Source organism: Heterocephalus glaber, unplaced genomic scaffold (genome assembly GCF_053883595.1).
Source record: "Heterocephalus glaber isolate CG9 unplaced genomic scaffold, H.glaber_assembly_v1.0 deba00001608, whole genome shotgun sequence".
Classification (NCBI taxonomy): domain Eukaryota; kingdom Metazoa; phylum Chordata; class Mammalia; order Rodentia; family Bathyergidae; genus Heterocephalus; species Heterocephalus glaber.
The window spans coordinates 38,589,541-38,611,832 of record NW_028258379.1 but is presented as its reverse complement, the minus strand read 5'-3'; the positions used below and the strand labels follow the sequence as shown (position 1 = coordinate 38,611,832).

Sequence of the window (22,292 nt, the reverse complement as noted above, 5' to 3'; positions counted from 1 at the left end):
AAAATAGAAGAGGAACAAACTACTGCAAATTTATCTCATGTATTACCATGATACCAAAGCCAAACAAAGACATCACAACAAAATAAACTATACACAGACATGGATATAGGCACAAAGGTCCTCCATAAAACACTAGCAGATCAACTCCAACAATACATAAAAAAGATAACACACAATGACAGTATGAGATTTATCCAAGGAATGCAGTTATTTAACATCCAAAAACTGATCAATGTAATGCATCATATTACTAGAACAAAGGATAAAAAACACATGATCATTGCAACAGATACCAAAAAGAATTTGATAAAAACCTAATCCCCCTTTATAATCCTTTTTTCATATTGTTTCACTCAACACACTTGAAATAAAAGAGTATTTTCTCACACCAATAAATTGCTTTAAAAACCTCACAGCTCACATCATGTTTAATAATGAAAACTTGAAAGCTTTTCCCTTAAGGTGAGAAATAATGCAACAATGCCTACTCTCTCCACTTCTACTCAACATTGTATTGGAGTTTTTAGTTAGGAAAATTAAGCACAAAATAGAAATATGGGCATTCAGATTGTCAAGAAAAACACTCTGCTTTTACAAATTACATGATTCTGTGTCTAGAAAATCCTAAGGAACACACATGCACACATGTTTATATGTGTGTGGACACACACACACACACACACACACAAGTAGACCTAATAATGGAGCCCAGCAAGATCACATGATTTTAAAAAGTATGCAAATCCATCATATTTCTATGCAGTAATATTGAATGAACCCAAAAACAAAATTAAGAAAACAATTTCACTTGTAATAGTACTAAAAGGCTAGAATACACGTAAATAAATTTAACAAAAGAAGTGTAAGGGGGCTGGGGATTTAGCTCAGTGGCACAGTGTCTGCCTGGCAAGTGTGAGGTCCTGAGTTTGATCCCTGGTACCAAAAAAACCCCCAAACAAACAAGAAATATAAGGCTTCTTTCTTGGAAACTACAAAACATCACTGAAAAAAATTAAGGAAGTCCTAAATAAATGGAAAGACATTTTCTAGTCATAGATTTTAGAAGTTGATATTATTAAAATGGCAACAAGCTTTGCACAGTGGCAGTATCATAGCCAATGAAGTTTATCCAAGGTGTGATTATTGCTAATTGAAAAATGGCAACACTCCCCAAACAGATATCACTTTAATGTAATATCTGTCAGAATCCTATCTGGCTCATTGCAGACACTGACAAGCTGATCTTTAAATTATGTGAAAATATAGGAGCCAGAATAGCTCCCCCCAAAAAACAATTCTTGAAAATAAATAAAGTAGGAGAACTCATACTTCCCTCATTTCAAAACTTACTACAAAGCTACAGTCATCAAAAGTGTGGTCCTGGAATAAAAATAGACATACAGATTATTAATGTAGGCCTGGGAGTTCAGAAATTAGTCCTTACATTTATGACTTTTGGGAAAGGTGCCAAGAAGTTTAAATGGGGTGAAGAATAGTCTTTTCAACAACTGGTGCCAATAGAGGCAGTTATACCTTTATACGAGCTCTAGAGCATCCTATGCAACATGTCCTAGCATCCTGTGGAATACAGATGGGAGAAAAAAATGCATGGAAAAGGGTAAGAATGGTTTCACATGAGGTGAGCCACTGCTCCTCCAAGTCCACACAGTGCAAACACCAAGAAACATTCTCTCAGCCTGTTAGTTCTGTGGGGATAAAAGAGAGCAAATGAACATCCAGCTTCCCCTGGTTTCTCAAAAAGAGACTTTTGAAGGAAGCAGGAAGAGTGACTCATCACATACAGGGGAACCTTTCTAAAGCGATAATAGATTTCCCAGCAGCAATCTTGTAACACAGGAAAGAGTAGGACGATATATTCAAAGTGTTAAAGATAAAAATGTGCCAATCAAGAATACCACACACAGCCCAATTTTAAAATGAAGGAAGGTAAAGTTTATGTTTGTTTTCCAGATGAACATAAACTGAGGGAGTCACCTTGTAGGAAATGCTCAGGCAGGTACTTTAGGTGAAATGACAAGATGCCTAACAGCAGCTTAAAGACATATGCAAGTTAAATCTCACTGGCAGAAATAAGTATGTAGACAAATACAAAGAATGTAATCCTGAAATGAGAACACAGCCATCATTTTTAATCTGTCTATAAAAGTGAAAAGAAAAAGGTGTTAAGCAAAATTATTGCTACAAAAATTTGCTAAAGCATATACAATACAAAAAGTAAATTCTGATTCAATCAGAATTTTATCAAACAAAAAGTGTGCAGTCCTCAATTTATGAATATTTGAGATGTGAACTTTCACAGTGTGCTGTATAAGACTCATTTTGTTGAACATAAGTGAATCTAGCTTACAGACATTCTCTTGGAATAGAAGTCTTTCGTAAGTTAGGGACTTACTGGATATGTGTGGGGAGACCCAAAATTGGAGAACTATTATTATTAATATTTTTGGTATAAGATTGAGGCCAAGTGGTTTTTGGTTTAAAATAGACTGTTAAAACTATAAGCAGTTTTATGCAACACTCAATGCTAACCACAAAGAAAAACTACAGAAAATACCAAAAAAAAAATACAAAAAAAAAATACCAAAAAACAATCAAAGTATATATTTCCATCAAACCATCAGATAACAAGGGAAGATGGCAAGAGAGAAAAAGAAAACAATTGTTATGGTTTGGATTTTAAATGCTCTTCAGAGGCCCACATGCTGAAGGCGTTGTCACCAGCCTGTGTGTGGCAATATTGAGAGGTTGCAAACCTTTAGGGGGCAAGGCCTAGCAGGAAGAAATGTGTTCACTGAGGCTGTTGCCCTGAAGGGGATGCTGGGGCCCTGGTCCCTCCATCTTGTTTCCTGGCCACCATGAGGGGAGTGGACTTCCTCTACCATGTACTTCTCTGCCATGGGGCCTCACCACAGGCCTTGATGTGCTGGTCCAGCCTTGGACTGGCTCTTCAGGAACCAGGAGAGAACATAAATCTTTTCTCCTTGTAAGTTGGTGACTAGGTATTTTGTCATAGTGATTGAAAGCTGATCAACACAGTTAACAAAGTGGCAATTGTAACTCCTTATCTAACACTAACTACTGTAAATGTAAAAAAATTAAGCTCATTAATCAAAAGAGATAAAATAGCCAAATAAAGAACAGTAACAGATCCAACCATTGCTGTCTACGAAAGATTTAGCTTAGAGTTAAGGATATGCAAAAACTGAATATGACTGGATGAAAAAGATGATCTATAGAAATGATAACCTAAAGGGATGGCTGTACTTACATAAAATAGACTTTAAGTAAGAATAGTTCATTACAAAATGAGAGAGAGAGAGTGAGTGTGAGAGAGAGAAAACCAATATCAGATGACCTAAATATATAAATCAAAGATTGTCAATCTAAAGGGAGAAAAAGGCAGCATACAGCAATAATACAAGACTTCAATACTTCTTTTCCAATGATGAATAGATTGTACAGACAAAAAAGTCAATAAAGATACTAATAGAGAAGTGCTGTCCAATAAGATAGGCCCTTGTCTTGCCTCCATTTTTATTTTCCCACAGAATGTTTTGATTTGGAAATGTAAGTTTGTGCTGCTGGCCTCCTGCCCAATGTATCAGAATGGTTTGAGACTGTTTGAACTGTGTGACCTTTCAGGAATGTTCTGTTAGGTTCCGACCCCTGTTAGGAATGTTCTGTAACTCCACCCCCTGCTTCAGGAATGTTCTGTAACTCCGCCCCTCTGCTTCATTGAGCATGCTTGCCTACCCTGTAGATCCTTATGTAAGGACTCTCATTTCTGGTAGAGAGCTCAGACTCCTCTGAGCCCGCTGGGGCTTGCTGGTGTAAGAAAGGATTTTTCTCCACCTCTTCAACTGACCATCGGATTCTTGAGTCTTCAAATTATGAGAGCTGTGTTCCAGAGCCACCACACTGAGCCGGAAAGCTCAGCCGTGCCTCAGAGCTGTGGGACTTGGCTGCGACACTGAGTTGTAACACTTGGCTTTAGCACTGAGCTGCTCTGCTGCAATAATAAAACAGACTTAAACGACATTATAGACAAAATGGACCTAACAGATTACACCGAACACTCCAATCACAGCAGCAACAGACACATTCTTCTCAATGCCCATGAGACATCTCCAGATTACCTCACATTCTAGGTCACAAAAGAAGTCTTAACAATGTAAGAACTGAAATCATTCCAAGTTTCTTTTCCAACCACAATGGAATGAAAGTAGCATCAGTAACAAAAGGAAAATGAAAAAAACATTCTCACAAATATATTGAAATTAAACAGTGCTCTCTTGAATGTCCACTGGGCCAAATAAAAATTCAAAAGGGAAATTAGAAAATATCTCAACACAAATGAAAATGAAAACACAGTATAACAAAACTTGTAAGATACAACAAAAAGTGGTTTATAATTGTAGATGCTTATATTAAAGAAGCAAAAAGTTCTGAAATAACCTAACTCTATAAGATGAGAAATGGGAAAAAGAAGAAACTAAGTTCAAAGGTAGTAGAAGGAAAGAAATAACAAAGAGTAGAAATGAATGAAATAGAGAATAGAAGAGCCACAGAAAACTTAAAGGCAATAAGGGTTGGGTTTTTGGCACATAAGATCAGCAAACCCTTAGAGTAGGAAAAAGAGAAGAATCACATGAAATCAGAAATGAGAGAGAACATTATCACTGTTGTCACAGAAATGAAAGAAAGCCCCATGGCAGATTCGTATGATAATTATACACCAATATATTTGATAATCTACAAGTGAATATATTTCTAGAAATATACAATCTACCAAGACTGAATCAAAGGGAAATAGAAAGTTTGAATAGACCAATAACAAATAAGGAGTTGGAATCTGTAAACCCAAATCTCCCAAACAAGAAAAGTCCAGAAAGAAATGGCTTTGCAAGTGAAGTCTACCAAGCATTTAAAGAAAAATTCATACTAATCCTTCCTAAACGCTCCTTAAAAATGAAAGAGGAAACATTTCCAAGCTCATTTTATGGGTCAGCAACCCTGATCCCAAAACCAGACCAGAGGACAATAGGAAAAAAACCCAAAACTATAGGCCAATACCTCTGATAAACATATAGACTACAATCCTCAATGAAATAGTAGCAAACCTAATTCAACAGTACATTAAAAGGATTATATACCATGACCAAGTGGGATTTAGAATTGTATATGATTACATACATGGATCAATCAGTATGATAAAGCACAGAAACAGAATAGAGAATTAGAGTCATTTGATTATCTCAACAAGTGAAGGAAAAAAAATATTTGACAAAACTTAACACATTTTCATGGTAAAATCTGTCAACAAGTTAGGTGTAGGAGGAACTTATAAACACCATAAAGGCCATATATGAAAACCCTACTGATTACAATACAATAGGTGATGAAAAACTGAGAATGTTTCCTCTAAGATGTGGAACAAGGAAAGGATGCCCAAATCCAATCACTTCTATTCACTGTCAGTAGAAATACTAGCCAGAGAAATCAGCCAAGAGGAGAAAATAAAAGTAATCCAAATCAGATAGGAAAGAGTAAAATGTGGTCTGTTTGCATTTGACAGGTTCTTCTATGTAGACAATCCTAAAAACTCCACAAAAGGGCTCCAGCACCAATAAAGATGAAGGATACAAGATCAATATATGCAAATCAATTGTATTTGTGTAACAGTGAATTATCCAAAAAGAAAATTGAGAAAATAATCCCATTTACAATAGTATCAAAAAGAATAAAATAGGAATAAACTTACCCAAGCAAATGGAAGACGTGTACACTGAAATCTATATAAAAAATATAAAATCTACAAAATATGGATGAAAGAAATGAAAGCGAACAAGTCTATACCTTGTATTCATGGATTGGAAGAATTAATGTTAAAAAGCCCAAATAACCCAAAGTAATACATACATTCAGTGCACTCTGTCCAAATCGTAATGGGATCTTTTATATAAATAGAAAAAAAAGTCCTAAAACTTGTATGGAACCACAACATATCCAAATATCCAAAGCAAGAATAATCTGAAAGCATCAGACCTCCTGATTTCAAAATACTTACAGTAATGAAGATAGTATGATACTAACATAAACACAGATATTTAGGTTTATGGAACAGACTAGATGCCTCCTAATAAACACATGCATGAATGGTCATCTGATCTTCAACAAGAGTGTCAAGAACATACAACAGGGAAAGGACAGGCTCTGTAAATGGTGTTGGGAAAACTACATGTCCACGTGCACAAGAATGAAACTGGATTCTCATACTGTATGCAAACCACAAATGAAAGTGGATTAAAAGGTTAAAACTTAAGAACTAAAACCTAGAACTCCTAGAAGAAAACATACTGAAATAGATTCTTCATATTGGCCATGGAAACAATTTCTTGTATATGATGCCAAAAGCACAGGCAACAAAAATGAAAAAGGACAAGTGGAATGATATCATGCTCAAAAGTTCTGGACAGCAAAGGAAACAATCAACAAAAGGAGACGGCAACTCACAGAATGGAAGAAAGAATTTGCAAACCAGGTGTCTAGTAAAGGATTAGCAACCAAACTATATAAGGAGCTCTAGCACTCAACAACAAAATTCCAAATAACCCAATTTAGAAATGAGCAAAGGAACTGAAAAAAACAGTTCACCAAAGAAGGAGTATAATTGGCCAACAGCTATGTGAAAAGGTGTCCAACATCATTCATTTTTGGGAAATGTAAATAAAACCACAATGAGATATTATCTCACAAACCTTTTGGGATAGCTATAATATACATAGTGGAAAGAGGTTAAAAATACAGAAGAAAGGGAATACTTGTACATTATTGATGGGAATGTAAATTAGTACAATCACTATGGAAAGCAGTATGAAGTTCCTCAAACAAAAAGAGGACTACAACATGATCAAGCAATTCCGCTTCTAAATAGATACACATAGGAATTGGAATCAGGACCTCAGAAGTATCTGCACTCCCAGGTTTACTGCAGCCCTGCTCACAATAGCTACAATGTGAGGCGACCTAATTGTCCATGAGGAGAGAGAGGGAGAAGGAGGCTCTCTGGGTGGATGGGTGGATAAAGAAAACATGGCAGTACACACAGTGGAACGGCATTCAGGCCCAAAGAGAAGGAGAGGGAAATCCTGCCCTTCGTGACCACTCGGGTGAACCTAGAGGACATTATGCTCAGTGAAATAAGCAGACAAAGGCGACACACACCATGGACACCACTTGTCTCAGGGTTCTCCTGAGATCCGGGACTGTGCAGTGGATATAGAGGAGGAGGCTGAGTAGGGGATTGGCTTGCTTAATCAAGTCTGCGATGGCCACGTGACGCTGGAGAACCCGGGATGTCAGTGGTGTGGCTCAGTCCACACCCCAAAGCTTCAAACTCAGAGAAGTCAGGCCTGAGAGCCTGGGGCCTTGCTAATGTGAGTCTCCAAGTCCAAAAGCTGCAGAACTGGAGACCTGATGTCCAAGGGCATCAGAAGAGTGTTCCGCTCCAGAAGAGAGAGCAAGAATGTACCCTCCTCTGTCCTTCGCTCCATTCAGACAGCTGACTCGATGGTGCCAGCCACATGGAGGGAAGACCCCTCCCCAGCCCACTGGCTCCCTGCCAGTGCCCCAGGTACACCCTCTGGACACACCTGGGCACAATCATTCTATCGGGCACCAGACCCCTGGGCTCCCCTTTCACAGAGGAGGGACAGTCAGGGTGATGTCCAAAGTCCAGCACCACCCCACTGATACGATGAGTCTGCACTAGGCCAGCTCCTCAAGGCAGAGGGAGGCCTGGGGTCGTGGGAAAAAGGACTAGAGCAGTCAGACAACATCAGTTCACGCGACGTGATGGGCCCTGCAGACCTGCTGTACAGCACAGCGTCTCTAGCTGACGATAGTGTGCCACACACGTAAAAGATTTAAGGTGGGAGAGCAAACATGAAGTGCTTCTGTCACACACACACACACACACACACACAAACGACAGCAATAACAATAAAAATAGTAAGAGGAAAATTGTGGTGGCCATGGCTGTGTTTAGGGCACGGATTGGGGTTGAAATTTCATGTGTGTCTGCTTGTCTCCAAACCCATCAGGGTGATACACTAAATATGTATAGTCTTCCGGTGTCAATCACATGTCAATAAGGTTTTTTGGGTTTTTTTTGGTACCGGGGATTGAACTCGCGTCCTTGCGCTTGCACAGCAGGCGGCGAAACCACTGAGCTAAATCCCCGCCCCTAAACTGTTGTTTTTTTTTAAAAAGAAGACAACTCCATTTTTAAAAATCAATTAATTATTTATTTAATTTTGTGTTTTGAGACAGGGTCTCTATGTAGCGAGGGCTGGCCTTGAACTTGCAGTGATCCCCCTGTCTCAGCCTCTCCAGCTCTGGGATTACAGGCGTGTACCACCATGCCCAGCTAATCCCATTTAAAAATGTACAATTGAATTGCATAGGCATTTCCTCAGAGAAGATGCACAACTGGTCAATAAGCACATGAAAAGATGCCTGCATCATACTAGAGAAATGCAAATCGAAGTAGTCACGAGTTCCCACTTCACATCCATGTGGATGACTATAACCAAAACAACTAGTTTTGGTGAGGATTGCCGGTGGGACGTGGAATGGGGCAGCTCTGGAAAACAGCCTGGCAGTTCCTCTAGGATTTAACACAGAGCTACACTATGACCCAGTACTTCACTTGCAGATAGATGCTTCAGAGAGCCAAAAACATACATTCACGGAAAAACTTGTTCTCCAATATTCATAGCAGAATTATTCATAATAGGCCAAACATGGAAACTACCCAAATGTCCTTCTGTGGGTGAATGAATAAACTAAATGTAGCATATCCATGTATGGTGATAGCTCAGTTGTCGAACTCAATTTGTTCCAAATTCGTGTTCAAACACCAAAAAGTTTGAGAACTGAACACATTTTTTCCATAAGAAGTAATAGAAAACCAAATAATTGGTTCTGAGGCTCAAAATTTACATTTATAAATTCATTTCCCAGGCTTTAACACAAAGTTAACAGCCCTAGATGGTGGAAATACCCCCTAAAACATCTGAACACAATAAATAGAGTACATTAAATATCAAAGCATAATACTCTCGGCCCATACAGGTTTTTTTTCCAATTGGATTTTGGGTTGACTATCGAGCAAAGTTATGAACACCATCCAGATTTTTTTTCAAACTTTGCTGTTCAAGTAGCAGAAAGTGCAGGCTTGGACCCGTTGGACAACTGAGGTATCACAGTAGTGATGTAGTAGTGGGAATATTATTCAGTCACAAACAGGAATGGTGTTCTGACCACATGGTTGGACCTAGAGAACATTATTCTAAATGAAAGTAGGAGGGGTAGGGGAAGGGAAAGGAATAAATATGAGAAAAGGAAAAAATGAAAACAAAGTCTATAAATAGGGAGGGGTGGAGGGGTGAAGGCAGGGCAAGGGAATGGGGAAAAATAAGAACCAAGATACGTCTTGTAAAGGTGCAAATTCCCAATGAGGAATGTCATCATATTGTACACTAAAATGTACCAATAAATGTAATGAATAAAAACAAAAAGTCGGACACAAGGGCACACACCACTAGCCCATTCCTGTGAAATGCCCTCAGTTGGCAATTTCATGGAGATGGGGTGTCGGTGGGGCTGAGAGGGGCTGGGGATTCCTGGCTGTGGGAATCCTTCTTGGGATGATGAAAATGTTCAGGCATTAGTGGCGATGGTTATACAACACTGTGAGTACCAAAAACCTCAGGATTGCACATTTCTAAAGGGTGAGCTTTCTGGTATGGGAATCATGTTTCAGTGAAAAACAGAGGCGGGAGAGTCCTTAAGAGACAGGGTGACTGGAGAATTCCCTTTGTGCACAGGCCACACCTCTGGGATGGGATTGCGGGGTACCACCACCTGCCAGCAGGAGCACCCTCTCCTGGTCCGGATGGGGGTGTTCAGGCACCTCCCGGAGTCTGGCGGTGGAGGACGAGGTCCACACACATTAGAATCTGGAGCTGTCCCCTAAGCCACGCACACCCCTGGACTGTGTCCTCCTGGCCTGTCCCTGGAGAACATTGGCCATCTGTCCTTCTGAGGCAGGAGGCAGAGCCAGAAAAGGTCCAGCTGGACCGGAGGCAGCTCAGGACCCTGCAGGTGACCTCAGGCTTGGGTCAGAACTTGGTGTTTTTGGGCTTTGAGCCCTTTGTGTCGGGGTAGTAGAGGAGTGGCTCAAGGTGACTGTGAACTCTAAGAGTGTGGCTCTCGTAAGGGCTGAGAAGTGAAGGGCACTTGCTCTGCCTGCCCCATCCGAGTTTCCATGGGAAAGCACTTTGCCCAGCATTTCGTCTCTTCAGTGGCCTTTGAGGTGGGGAGTGGTGAGCTGGTGATCAAAATGCCAGGCCCAGGACCCTGGCACAGCCCCACGACAGCTCCCTGGAGCCAGGCGCTGTTTCTCCCTCTCTGAGATGTGCTTTTCTTGTTGGTTTTTTTGGTACCAAGGATTGAATTCAGGACCTTTTGCTAAAGTTAGCACTGAGCTAACTCCTGGCCCTTTTTGTTGTTGTTGTTGTCGTTGTTTTGCGAGATGGGCTGTTCTTTCTGAACAGAGGGGTTGCTCTGCTCCGCCTTGCAGTTATCCCAAGTGGAATGGTGGAGGGAGACGGGGTGCTCGTGGCCCCCCAAGGACCACCCTGGGTGCACCATCTTTCAGAGCACAGGGCAGTGTTTGGTGGAAGGGCTGAGGGGCGAGGAGGTGGCCGGACGGGTTCTGAGGGGAGCAGGGTGGCTGTGGCTCCCTCACTGCCTGGCTCTGTAGCCCTGATCCAGCCCCACTGAGCAGCTCCAGCTCTGGCTCCTGCTCCTCGAATGGATGTGGGGCCGGGTGGGGCCAGGGACCTGGGCCAGGGACTTCTCTGAGCTGGATAGCTTCCAGGCTCATCTTCCTGCCAGCAGAGGCCATGAGCCTGGGTACCTGTCCAGCCTGGGGGTCAGCCGGCCCTGGGGATGCTCTGCTTCTGCACTGAGGCTGAGGGTGCTTCCTGGGCACCCACAAAGAGTCGGGCCTGGAAGGGTTCAGGAGGGGAGGCAGCACCCCAATAAGGAGCAACCTCATGCGGGTGGCAGAGCAGAAGCCCCCGGGCTCTTGGAGGTGAGAGTGAGCTCAGGGGACCTTCAGGGAGGAAGAAACAAGCAAATCTGCAGGCTCCATCTCAGAGGCCTTCAGGTGACTTAGCAGCAAGCCCAGAAACACAGTTCGGGCGCCCGAGCCCGCAGGAACCGAGGAGCCTGGGCCCTGGGAACTTGGCGTGGTCCTGCCCGTGGCCAGTTGAGATGCTACAGGGACCACTTCCTGCAGCACTTGGGACGTCAGATTGGAGACTGAGCTGCCCTGGGGGACTCCGAGGCCTCCAGAAGGCGCAGATCCTATTTGTGTGAACCGATGACCTGAGTCTGAGAAAACGTAGACCCGTGTGGAGGAGCTGAGGCGTGCCATGCCAGGCACAGCAGATGGCAGCTGGCGGGCAGAGCTCCCAGGTTCTCAGCAGGCCCCACCTCCACTGCCCAGACATGGCCGGCCGGGGTCAGCTGGGCTGTCTCAAGCCAGGGCACAGGGTTTTTGCCTGCACAGAGCAGGGTTCGTGGAAGACCTGGTGAGCCAGAACATCCCCTGCCCTCTGTCCCCTCCCCCTGTCTGCTCTGCCATCCCGGGGCCCAGAGAGCACCCACCGGCCCCAATGTGGGCTCCTGCCCACTGTGGCTCCTTCGTCCTTTTCAGCAGTGTGGGTCAGGGTCACTGAGCCCCTGGGGGGCCTCTCCCCAAATTCTCCAGGCCTCCCACCTTTCCGAAACGACTCCAGGCAGGGGTGCAGAGGGATGGCCCAAGTGTCCCTGCCCCCATCCCTGGAAGCGGTGAGCCTGTGACCCCCGGGCGAAGGCTCTCACATGCGACATGCCCAGAGTTCTGAGCGGGGAATGAGCCCTGTCTCCGATGTCCTCTCCACACTGTCAAGTGACACGTTGTCAGTGCCATAGGTGGCTTCCCGTGGTGGCTCATCACAGCAGCATAAGAAACCGTCCAAACACAACACCCCCAAATCCGTGACTCCATCCCTCTCGGCTCCCATGAGGACCGAGGCCCTGGTGGCACACGTGGTGGTCAGCGCTATCACCCAAGGCTGGAGCCAGCACACAGCCACCCAGGCCCAGCTCCTGGCTTCTCCACCTGTGTCCAGAGCTGGGGGTTGCAGGACACAGGAGGCACCCGGTCTCTCTGCTTCCGCACCGGAATCCTAGAGAGGTTTCCTTTCTCCCAGAAGCAGGGCTGTGTCCATGTTTCCATGGTCCAGGATCCAGAGCATGTGGGGGCCCTGCAGAGCTGCTGAGAAAGGGACTGTCGTCAGAGTGGGAGCCACACAATCACGTCGAGAGGGCACTGCTAGCTTGTAGCAGCTGCTCTTATCATGGTCCTGCAGGTGCAAGGCCTGGGCTGGGGTGCACTGGGGGGTCCCAGGAGGAAGTCTGCAGTGAGAGGTGGAGAGAGAGGTCACCGTGCATGGAGCAAGGCGAAGGACAGGCAGGGTGGGTGTGAGAAGCAACCAGCTCAGGCAGACGTGTGCCAGATGGGGCTGGGGCCACAGAGCTGGCGTGTTCGCTGCCGGAGGAGGGGCCGGAAGGAAGTCTCCTCAGAGGGAGTCGTGGGGGTCCCAAGAGCCGAGGCTGACTTGGAGACTGCTTGTGCAGCTGAGCAGCCTGGGCCTGGCCCTGGGCACTGGGGAGCCAGAGCTGGTCCTAGCGGGCTCTCTGGATGGAGCTGTGGAGGGTGAGGCTGGAGACTGAGGCCAGGGAAGAGGCCTGAGCCCTGCCTACCCAAGAGGCGTGGTGCACAGGGACACCCGGCCCTGTCCGTAGGAGGGTGGTGAACCGGGGCTGCTCCTCCCAGGGAGGGTTGCTGAGGCTGCAGCCCAGCCTGGACATGGCAGTGCTTCTCAGAGGCCCGGCCTGGGCCTCTCCTGCTGGCCCTCGGGGTGGAGCCCAGGCCTCAGCCCCCACCCGCTTCTTGGGTGCAGTTCTCCTAAACAGCTCCTGCCTGCACGTCTCCCTGGGGACTGCGCTTCCCTCTGGCCTGGGCTCCTAGATTTCATTACCTCTAATGAGCCCACCTGAGGCTGGGGAAGGCAATTCCAGCCTACACATCACGGTCCGGAGCCAGGTGGGCACGGAGCCCCAGTGCACACCGCTACTCTGCCCAGTAATGAGACGGCGAAATCCAGGAATTAATGAGGACAGGAACATTAATCACAGGTTGCTGGGCTTCACTGCACCCCAGGAGAGCTTCTGCAGGTTTGGCCTCGGACCTGCTGCAGACCCAGGGGCTGGAAGGAGCCCTCTGGGTCCCGAGACTGTATCATAATCCGAACCTTCCTTGGCCTGCCTTGCGTGGGAAGGAGGTCACTTCCGGGAGCCCCATGGCCCTGCTGTGTGACCTGGGGCTGGGAGCTTAACCTCTCTGAGCTCCAGGCTCCTCCATCTCTTAAAGGAAGGCAACAGCCTGACTCTGCTGTCCTGATTCTGAGAGGCCATTGCTTTCACACATGGGGGCAGGGCTGTTCCTGCACCAGGCGCTCAAGTGGCCCTTCCCAGAGGGCTAGAAAACGTCCTCAGGACGACACCAAGCCGCGTTCCTGGGTGCCTGGGCTTCAGCACCAATTACTTCTGGGAAAGGAGAAGGCTGAAGGTGGCAGGCTGTCAGCCTGGGGTTCCCACAGGAGAAGCAGAGTCCACTCGGCTTGGCGCCAGGGGGAAACACAAACATCGCCGCTGGTCCCGACGCAGCCGTGGGCCACTTTTTATTGAGGACAAAGATGTTACAAATGTGTTTTCAATCTCCTTCTAAGGGAACTAAGTTTATGTAAAAGACGTTTGGCCGTCCAGCCTCCTTTCCCTCGTAAGTCTTTGCTCACTGCTGGGCATGACGGGTGGGAGTGTGGGTGAGAGCACCCCAGTGGGTGTGGCTGTGGGGGTGTGTGGGCAGGCTCTGCTCGGAGGCGACTTCGGGAACACCCGTGGCCTCCTGCAAAGGAGAATGCAGGGCAGAGGGCCCTCCAAGGCTCCTGCTGACTGTGATCAGAGGCTGGGGCAACCTCTGGCCCCCCACAGCCCTGCCCCTTGCTCCGGCCCCAGGGATTCAGGTGCTCTTGGATACATCAGAAGGGAGAAGGTCACCCCAAGACCAGCAGGCTCCTGAGGGGCAGGAGGGTCTCGATGCCTGTTGTTCCACCTGCTGTGGCCCCAGCATCCCTGCAGAGCTAAGGCTGAGACCCAGCAAGGTCTGTCCACACCCCGGGTGCCTGTCCAAGCTAGGCATGTGGGAAGATCCACCCAAGGCCCACAGGGGCCCCTTCCCGCTATTCCAGGTGGCAGCTCTGGAGATGTCCTTCAAGGCCTCCAAGAACAAGACCTCGGCCCTCGTAGGACTGTGGAAGCTCACATTCCCCTGCCTTTGGCTCCCTTCTCCTCTGGCCTGCTGTCCTGGGAGGAGCTGACCTCTCCCAGCAGGAGGCTCTGGTGGGAGCCCTCTCGGCCTCTGCCTACTGCACAGCCCTGCAGAGGTGTGGACTAGGGTCCAGGGCTCACTTGAGAGGGACACTGTGCTGGAGACACTGGTGGGGAGCAAGGGGGTGAGGTGGGGACAGGAGGAAGCTCGCAGGCCAGGACCTGGAGGAGACCAGACAGGGACGCTTCCTGCTGCAGCGGCTAGGGCCAAACACGGGTTCCCGGCTGAGTGAGAGTCAGGGTCTCAAGCTGGTGCCTGGCTCCCCGAAGGTCTGGCCAAGTCCCCTCCCCTGAAGATCAGACTCCGCTCCCCTCACCCTCCTCCAGGGGGGCCCTGGAATCCCCAGCTATGCTGAGCCCAAGGCCAGCAATGCTTCAGATACTTCCTGTCCCCCAGGGCCACCCATGTCCCAGAGCTAATGCAGGGCAGGGTACCTCCCAACCCCCATGTGACCTAGGTGGGTGCACAGGAGCTGACGGAGGTAAATGGAGTGGCGGGGAGGAGCAGGAGGCCGAGCCTGCCAGGCCAACCCGCTGTCCCTGCCTGGAGCTGTGGTTTGGGTCAGGCACTGCCTGGCTCCTGGGGCAGGGAGGGTGGGCTGCCAGGCAGAGCTGGGTAGGGCCAGGTTTCTGCTAATTGTGAGCCTCTTATTTGTGGCTCTGGATGCTTTAATAAGGAAATGTTTTATGACATCAAATATTTCTCCTTATTGGCCCTGAAAGGTCAGGGAGCTTAGCCTTTTATGTTTCCTGGACCACTGGCTCTGACCTTTAGTTTGTGAGGAAGGCCTGCTGAGTATCTAGATCTCACTGGGCCTTTCTGTGCTGCTGCTGGTGGCTTGCTGGTTGCCTCAGTTTACCCATCCGTGCCATGAGTTGAGTTGAACTCAGCGAGCCTGAGGGGCGGGGGTTTGGGCAGGGCACTTTGGGTCCACATGTGGGGACTGGGTCGGAGACTCCATCAGTTTGGGGGCCTCTGGTACAGGGTGGGCGCAGGTCTGGTGCCCACCACTCTGCTACCTGTCACCTGGGCAGGGAGACCAGGTGCTGCTGTGGGCCCTGGAGGGCAGAGGAAAGAGGCCTCGCTTGCCGTGGGTGGGTTTGTCTCTCAATAGCATGCCGGGAGGAGGGCGCACCCCAAGGGCTAGACACGAGAGAGGAGAGTTCTGTCCTGGGGCACAGCAGCTGTGTGATTCCCACACCTTGAGGCCCAGGTGGCACAGGCTGCTTTGGCAGGAGTCGGCCCTGGGCCCAGGCGGCCCCTTGGTCTGCTCCTGCCACCTTAGCTGCGAGTGGGACTCCTGGGAAGAGGGGCCAAGGCCTGTCTACACGGGGGAAGAGCTCCGGCGGGGAGCAAGGCTCCAGGCACCAGCCTGCATTGCCCCCACTGGACAAGTGGCCGTGCCAGGCACACAGATGGGTGGGAAGCTGCTGGGCCCGCCCTGCCCATGATAAATGTGGTGATTCTCAGACACCGTCAACACGGACTGGAGCACTGGAGGGGCTGGAGAAAAACCCTGCACAAAACTCTCTTTGGAAAAAGCAACAGGAAACCAAAGGCTGCCAGAGGCTTGGCCCGCACCACGCATCTCTCTCGGGTTCAGGAGCCGTTTGCTTAGACCCAAGATCAACTTTCGAGCCACTTTCCTCTGAGAGGAAAACACGCTGCTTCTCTGACGGGACGCGGGGCTCCTGCCAGGTGCGCACTGTGCTAGGAGGAGCCGTCCCAGGCTCTGGAACCAGTGTTCGCATGGGAAGGCTTAGGAGGATCTGCACGGGGATCCCAGGGAGAGAAGCACTCGAGTGGGCCTCACCCATCAGGCCTCACACTGCTCTTGGGAGCTCATCCCGAGAAGGGGCTGGGCATCGCACGGGGGTGGTGGAAAGGCTGGAACAGACGAGGGATGACTAGGGAGCATTTCAACCCTAAAATGCATCACATCCAGAGACTGCCGAAAGCCCCTTTCCACACCCTCCTCTGCTTCAAACACACTCATCCCATCTTTCCTGCTGCTTTCTGAAGCCATTCTGGAAGTCCTCTTTCATGAGGGCCATTACAAGGTGTGATCAAAAACCAGTGGATAGGGCCAGGGATTTAGCTCAGTAGTCCCGCCGCCTGCCTCGCAAGTGCAAGGTCCTGAGTTTGATCCCTGGTACCAAAAAGAAAACCAAGAACCACTGGATGCTGCCGCCGCCGAGAGCCATCCAACAGAAAGCCAGATGTGTACAAACATGACACTGCTCATCCGGCTTATTCACCAGATCTGGCACCATGCAACTTCCAGCTCTTTCCCGAAGTCGAGATGACCATGAAAGGTCGATGTTTTGAATCAGGGTTCCAGAGCTCAGGACATCAAGGAAGGCACAGCGGCACAACCAAAGACACTCACTGTACTTATTACTGTAATAAATTTTTAAAAACTTAAATGTTCGCTGTATTTTTCAGTCACACCACGCGGGTTCTCAGGCTGGGGACAGATATGAGAATATCCACTCATGCTTGCCAAGCTCCCAGAGGCAGAAGAAGACAGAGAAGTTTCTGGAATTAGGAGGCGCCCCTGTGTGCCCCATGCTGTACCCATGCAGCACCCACTCCGGCCATCACCACATTCTGAGGGGGAAGCAGCTTCCCTTCTATGCCCTTCCAGCCCTGGGGCCAGGCCAGGGGCTGCCTCCCCCGAGAGAGACAGCAGAAGAGTCCTGGCTATGTGGGAGCATTTGGGGTGAGGAGGGGCAGGGGCCTCCTGGGGCACTGGGGTCAGCTCTTTCTCCAGGGGCGACTCTTCTGGCTCTGGTCCTCTCTCCTGCCCTCAGCACAGGGGCTCTGCAGGGAGGCATGGGGCAGGGCTGAGGGTCTGTTTGCACCTCACCCTGAGAGGTTCTTCCTGAGGGCCAGAATCCCTGGAGGGCTTCCCTGCCTCGGGGAAGTGGGAGGAGGGTTTTGGATGGGGATTGGGATCCCCAAAGCTGAGGCCTGCACAGTGTTTGGGCTTGGCCTTGAGCTCAGCACTGCTAGTGGTCAGACGCCAGGATGCGGCCTCCTGGAGCCCCAGTGCACGGGTTTCAGAGGGGCTCTGCCTCTCTCTGGGGTTCGCGAGGATGGAGATGCAGTCCCCATGGACATCCCTGCTCTGGGCACCTCAGGAGAGGTGAGCGGGGCCCCAGCTGTTCACCCCTGGTGCCTGGCCTCCCGGGATCCCTGTGCTTCCGTAGAGACAGAGCGAAGGGACCTGGTACCTGTGTGGTGCAGGGTGACACGGCCTTCGCACGGCTCCCTTTGTGTCCACCCCCACTCCACAGTCACAGAGAGCAGTCTTCCCAGGTGGGTCCGGCCCCAAGCAAAGGCTGTGGCCCTGAGCTTGCCACCGCCTGCCCCCCGCCTCTCTGGCCTTCCTTTTCTCCTCTGGGTTGGTGGCTGCAGGCAGCTGTTGCTGCTGCTGCTGTAAGAATGAGTGAGAAAATGGGGGTGCACATGCTCTGTAGACGTGGATGTGCTCAAGTGACCCCAGAAGGGTGTGGTTATTCCCTCCACAGAGGATCCTGTCCGCAGGTCCAGCAACTCTGGTGCATCCACCGTGAGTCCAGCCCAAGAATCATGACTTGGATGCTTCACCCCCTTGGTCTGGGCCTGAGGTTTGACCAGACACACTCGAACTCTGGATTCTGCCAGCCCAGGGTCCCTGCTGCAGGCATCAATGGACAGCGGCAGGGAGCTGGGAACTGCTGGCTGTCAGCTTGGCTATACATGCAACACTCCGCTACAAGGAGAGGGGAATGGGCCCAGCCAGGCCAGCTGGAATCAAGCCCACTTCTGCCTCCATGGGCTCACCCTGCTGGTAGCCAGTGGACAGGCAAACCTGGCCACTAGGCATCTCTGGCTTTCAGTGATTCCCTGGATTGATGGAGTCCCTTGGGCTGCCATGGGAATGAGATGGAGATACGAGGTCGGTCTTTCAACAAGCACACAGAGAGCGGTAAGCCTGCCACTGTGCCCAGGACTTAGTGTGCACCCGGACAGAGGGCTGGCCCTCAGGGCCGCCATGACTGCCAGGACTTCCTCAGTTGGTGGGGGACAATACCTGGAGCTGGGCCGCCAGCTGCCCTGTACCCGTGTGTGGTGTGGAGTCCATTGTGAGATCCAGTCAGAGCTGCACCTCGCTCTGCCCTTGGCGCTGACTGCTGGGTGAGGGCAGGGAAGGTCAGGGCCTGGAGAAAGTCCCAGCTCCCTGCCCAAGCCCCACGCAGGTGACCTGCTGTGACCCAAGCCCAGGGGTGGCATCTGTACCGACGCTGCCCGCCCACAGGCCATCCTGCTCTCGGGCCTGAGTCACATCCTACTTAGTCGCTTGGGATGGTTTTACTTTGAGTTAGGTCATCTTTCACAAGGCCATTACAGTGGGGAGAAAGGCAGACGAGGGAACCACATGGCCGTATGTCTCCAGAGATGACCATGTCTGCCTGGTTTCGTGACGGCGACGGATCCTGGTGCTTCCAAAGGGTCTCCAGTGGGAGCTGTACCGGGCTCTCTTGGCTGTCAACATGCCAAGGCTGGGGTGGGGCGTCTGTCTGCTTCCTGCCTCAGACGCCACCAGGGTGGGAGAGTCTAGGCAGAGGTGCAGATTTAGGAGAGGAGGGTGGATTCTGGGCCCATGGCTGTGTCCAGGGCCCTGGAGAATGGAGAAAGGGGAGACTCCACAGAGGTCGACTCCAGGGCTTGGAGGGGATCCTGGGCCCCAGCAGCACCATGGGCCTTTTATGGTGACAAATTGCACTGTTGCTTTCATCCCAGCCTCAAGGTGGCTCCAGGAAGTAGCCAGTGTCAGCTCCACTTCAGGGACAGGACACAGAGGCCAAGGCGGTGAAGTGCTATCCAGGGGTGAAGCAAGGAAGCTACTGAGGCGGATGGAGGCCTCCCAGATTTCATCACTGCAGCCCCTGCTGCCCCTGAGGCTTCTTGGCTGCATTTTGCTGCTGCCCACCATCCCATCCAGCACTGCTCATGACGAAGACCAAAGACAAAGGTTCCTACCCTCCTGCTCCAACCCTCTAGGTCCTGGACTCTGCCCACACTGGAGACTTTCCACAGCACCCAGCACCATGGCCACCCCTAGACGTGCAGTGGCATCCTCCCTTCTGAATCTCAATGTTCCAGAGCTCTTCTCTCAGTGCTACGTCAACCACCTCTCATCACAGTGGGTCTCTCCCATGCTTTCCAGTCTTTGATCTGGACAGCATAAGGCTGTGGAAAAAATCCATAGGATAAAGGCCAGGAAAGCTGAGCTCTAGAACTTTCCACCAAGCAAAGGCATTATCTTTTAACAACAAAAATATTCATGTGATTGAGCATGATCTCACAGAAAGCCAGTGTTCCAGGGCAGAACACAGACTTTGGAAACTCGGATGAGTCTCCAGTTGGCTGTCATGCTGTCTGCATCACATTGTTTCTCTCATTCTTAATCTTCTCACCTAAAGCTGATGGTTGTGATCATGATTGAGCAAAATTATGCCACAATAAACCCAGTGCTTGGGAAGTAGTGGTGCACTGTCAAGGTGAGCACCTGCCCTTCCCTCATGACAGCTAAGACTCCAAACTTTCATCCATCCATCCATCCATCTCCTCATCCATCTCTCCATCCATCCACCCATCTCTCCATCCACCCATCCATCCATCCATCCACCCATCTCTCCATCCATCCATCCATCCATCCATCCATCTCTCCATCCATCCATTTCTCCATTCATCCATCCAACCATCCATGCAACCATCCATCCAACCATCTCTCCATCCATCTCTCCATCATCTCTCTATCCATCCCTCCATTTCTCCATCCATCCACCCATCCATCCACCCACCCATCCGTCCATCCATCTCTCCATCCATCCTTCTATCCATTCATCCATCTCTCTATTCATCCATCCATCCATCTTTCTATCCATCCATCCATCTTTCTATCCATCCATCCCTCCATGTCTCCATCTACCCTTTCATCCATCCATCTCCCAATCTCTTCATCCATCCATCCATCCATCCACCCACCATCTCTCTATCCTTCCATCTAATCTTGGCTCTAGATGCCTTTGGCTAGAAAGCCCTGATTTTCTTTAGCCTGAGTCCAGTGGTCTTATAATGTCCTATGGCTGTCCTTCAGATTCCTCCTTCTCCTCTAACAGTAAGACCTTCCCTGTGGAGCCCGAAAAAGTCCTTCTCTGAAGCTCTTTGGCAGGATTCCCCATGGAGAGCTTCAGGCTCACCTTCACATGGTTGTTTGCCCCTCCTGCTTCTTTCCTGCCTCTCCCACCTCACATGTCCACACTGCATGGTGGGGCGGGAGGTGGAAGCAGAGTGCTCATCTTTTCCTATTCTGGCTCCTGAGAGACAACTGAACTAGAAACCCCACTGCTATTTGGCCCCGGCCCAAGTGTGGAAGCTCTGAGAGGCCTCAGATGTTGATCCCTTGGCACCAATTGTCATGGAGGAGGACAAGTTTGAGTTAGGAAACATGCAAAACAACTCAGACCAAGTGGGGAACATTTCTTTTCTAATTCTTCCTGTTTTTAGATGTGTTCAAGTCTAAAGTTCTTTCAATATGTCAAGCTTTTCAAAAAATGATTAAAATGTACCAGATTATTAAATAGAGTGGCTTCAGACTTAATTTAGCAAACTGTAACATTTTTATCATTTTTATAAAACCCTTCTTAATGAAAACCGTCTGCAAGGAGACCAAATATCGAGACTGAAATCATGTTTTCTCTGTATTTCTTATCCCTGAAGATGTTATTTCCAGATTTTACAGAAATAATAAATTTCATTTAGAAGTTTGGGCCTCTGTGGCGGTGCCACACATCTCTGAATTTCCAATTTGCAGCACAAGAAGCTAACCCAGCTATAATTTTTCTTACTTGCCAACTCCCGACCACAATTTCATACCTTCCTCTCCCCTTTGTAAATGCAGTACTTGTAGCAACATTCGACCCAGTGTGTTTGTTTTACATGAGTCTGAAGAATGTTGTTCTAATAAGCATAAACATATTTTCTCAGTGACAAAATGTTTTCATCCTGCTGCTCGTGATTTCACAGGTCACTGCTTGAGACGCTTTCCCACGAGCAGTCGCCTCCGTCCACCACTCAGACAGGAGGAGTCTGGGCTGGACACACGCTGCAAAGGGTGACAGGAGTTTGCCAGTTAGGTCTGCCCATCAGGCAGCCAGGTCCGTCCTGGACACCCCTCAGATGACACCTTGTTAACTGAGGTGAGACTTCCAGCCCCAGGAATTATGATCACCATAAAACTACCACAAAAGTGATTTCTCGGGTCTAAGACCTGTGGCCTGTCTTGGTGGCCACCCCATGGGTTTCTTCCACGTGGGAAGCAGGGACAGCTGCATCTCGGAGTCCTGCGGCACTGGCTGGGAGGTCAGACCTGGCTCTCATCCAGTGGGAAGTAAACTTGGCGGTGCAGCCATGGTGCTGGAGGCAGGCTCGCCTGATTTCCGAGGTCTTCCTCCAGAGGTCAGGCAGGTCATGAGGCCACGAGTGCCTCCCTGGCTCCTCCTGGAGGACTCAGGTGTCTCGGGAAACTAGAAGACTAGATTTGGTGGGGAAGATGGAGCCTGAATCTAGAATCTACTGTGTCCCATGATGCAGCTTCAATATGGTTCCACCTTCCCTGGAGCTACTGGGCCCTGGGTGGGTTTGCACCCACCTC

The 22,292-nt window shown here is 49.2% G+C and overlaps 1 pseudogene; it reads left to right on the top strand.

Moving 5' to 3' along the window:
• Window positions 1-1,089: 1,089 nt before the first annotated feature.
• On the top strand, window positions 1,090-1,213 carry LOC147822869 (U4 spliceosomal RNA; annotated as a pseudogene).
• Window positions 1,214-22,292: the final 21,079 nt, after the last annotated feature.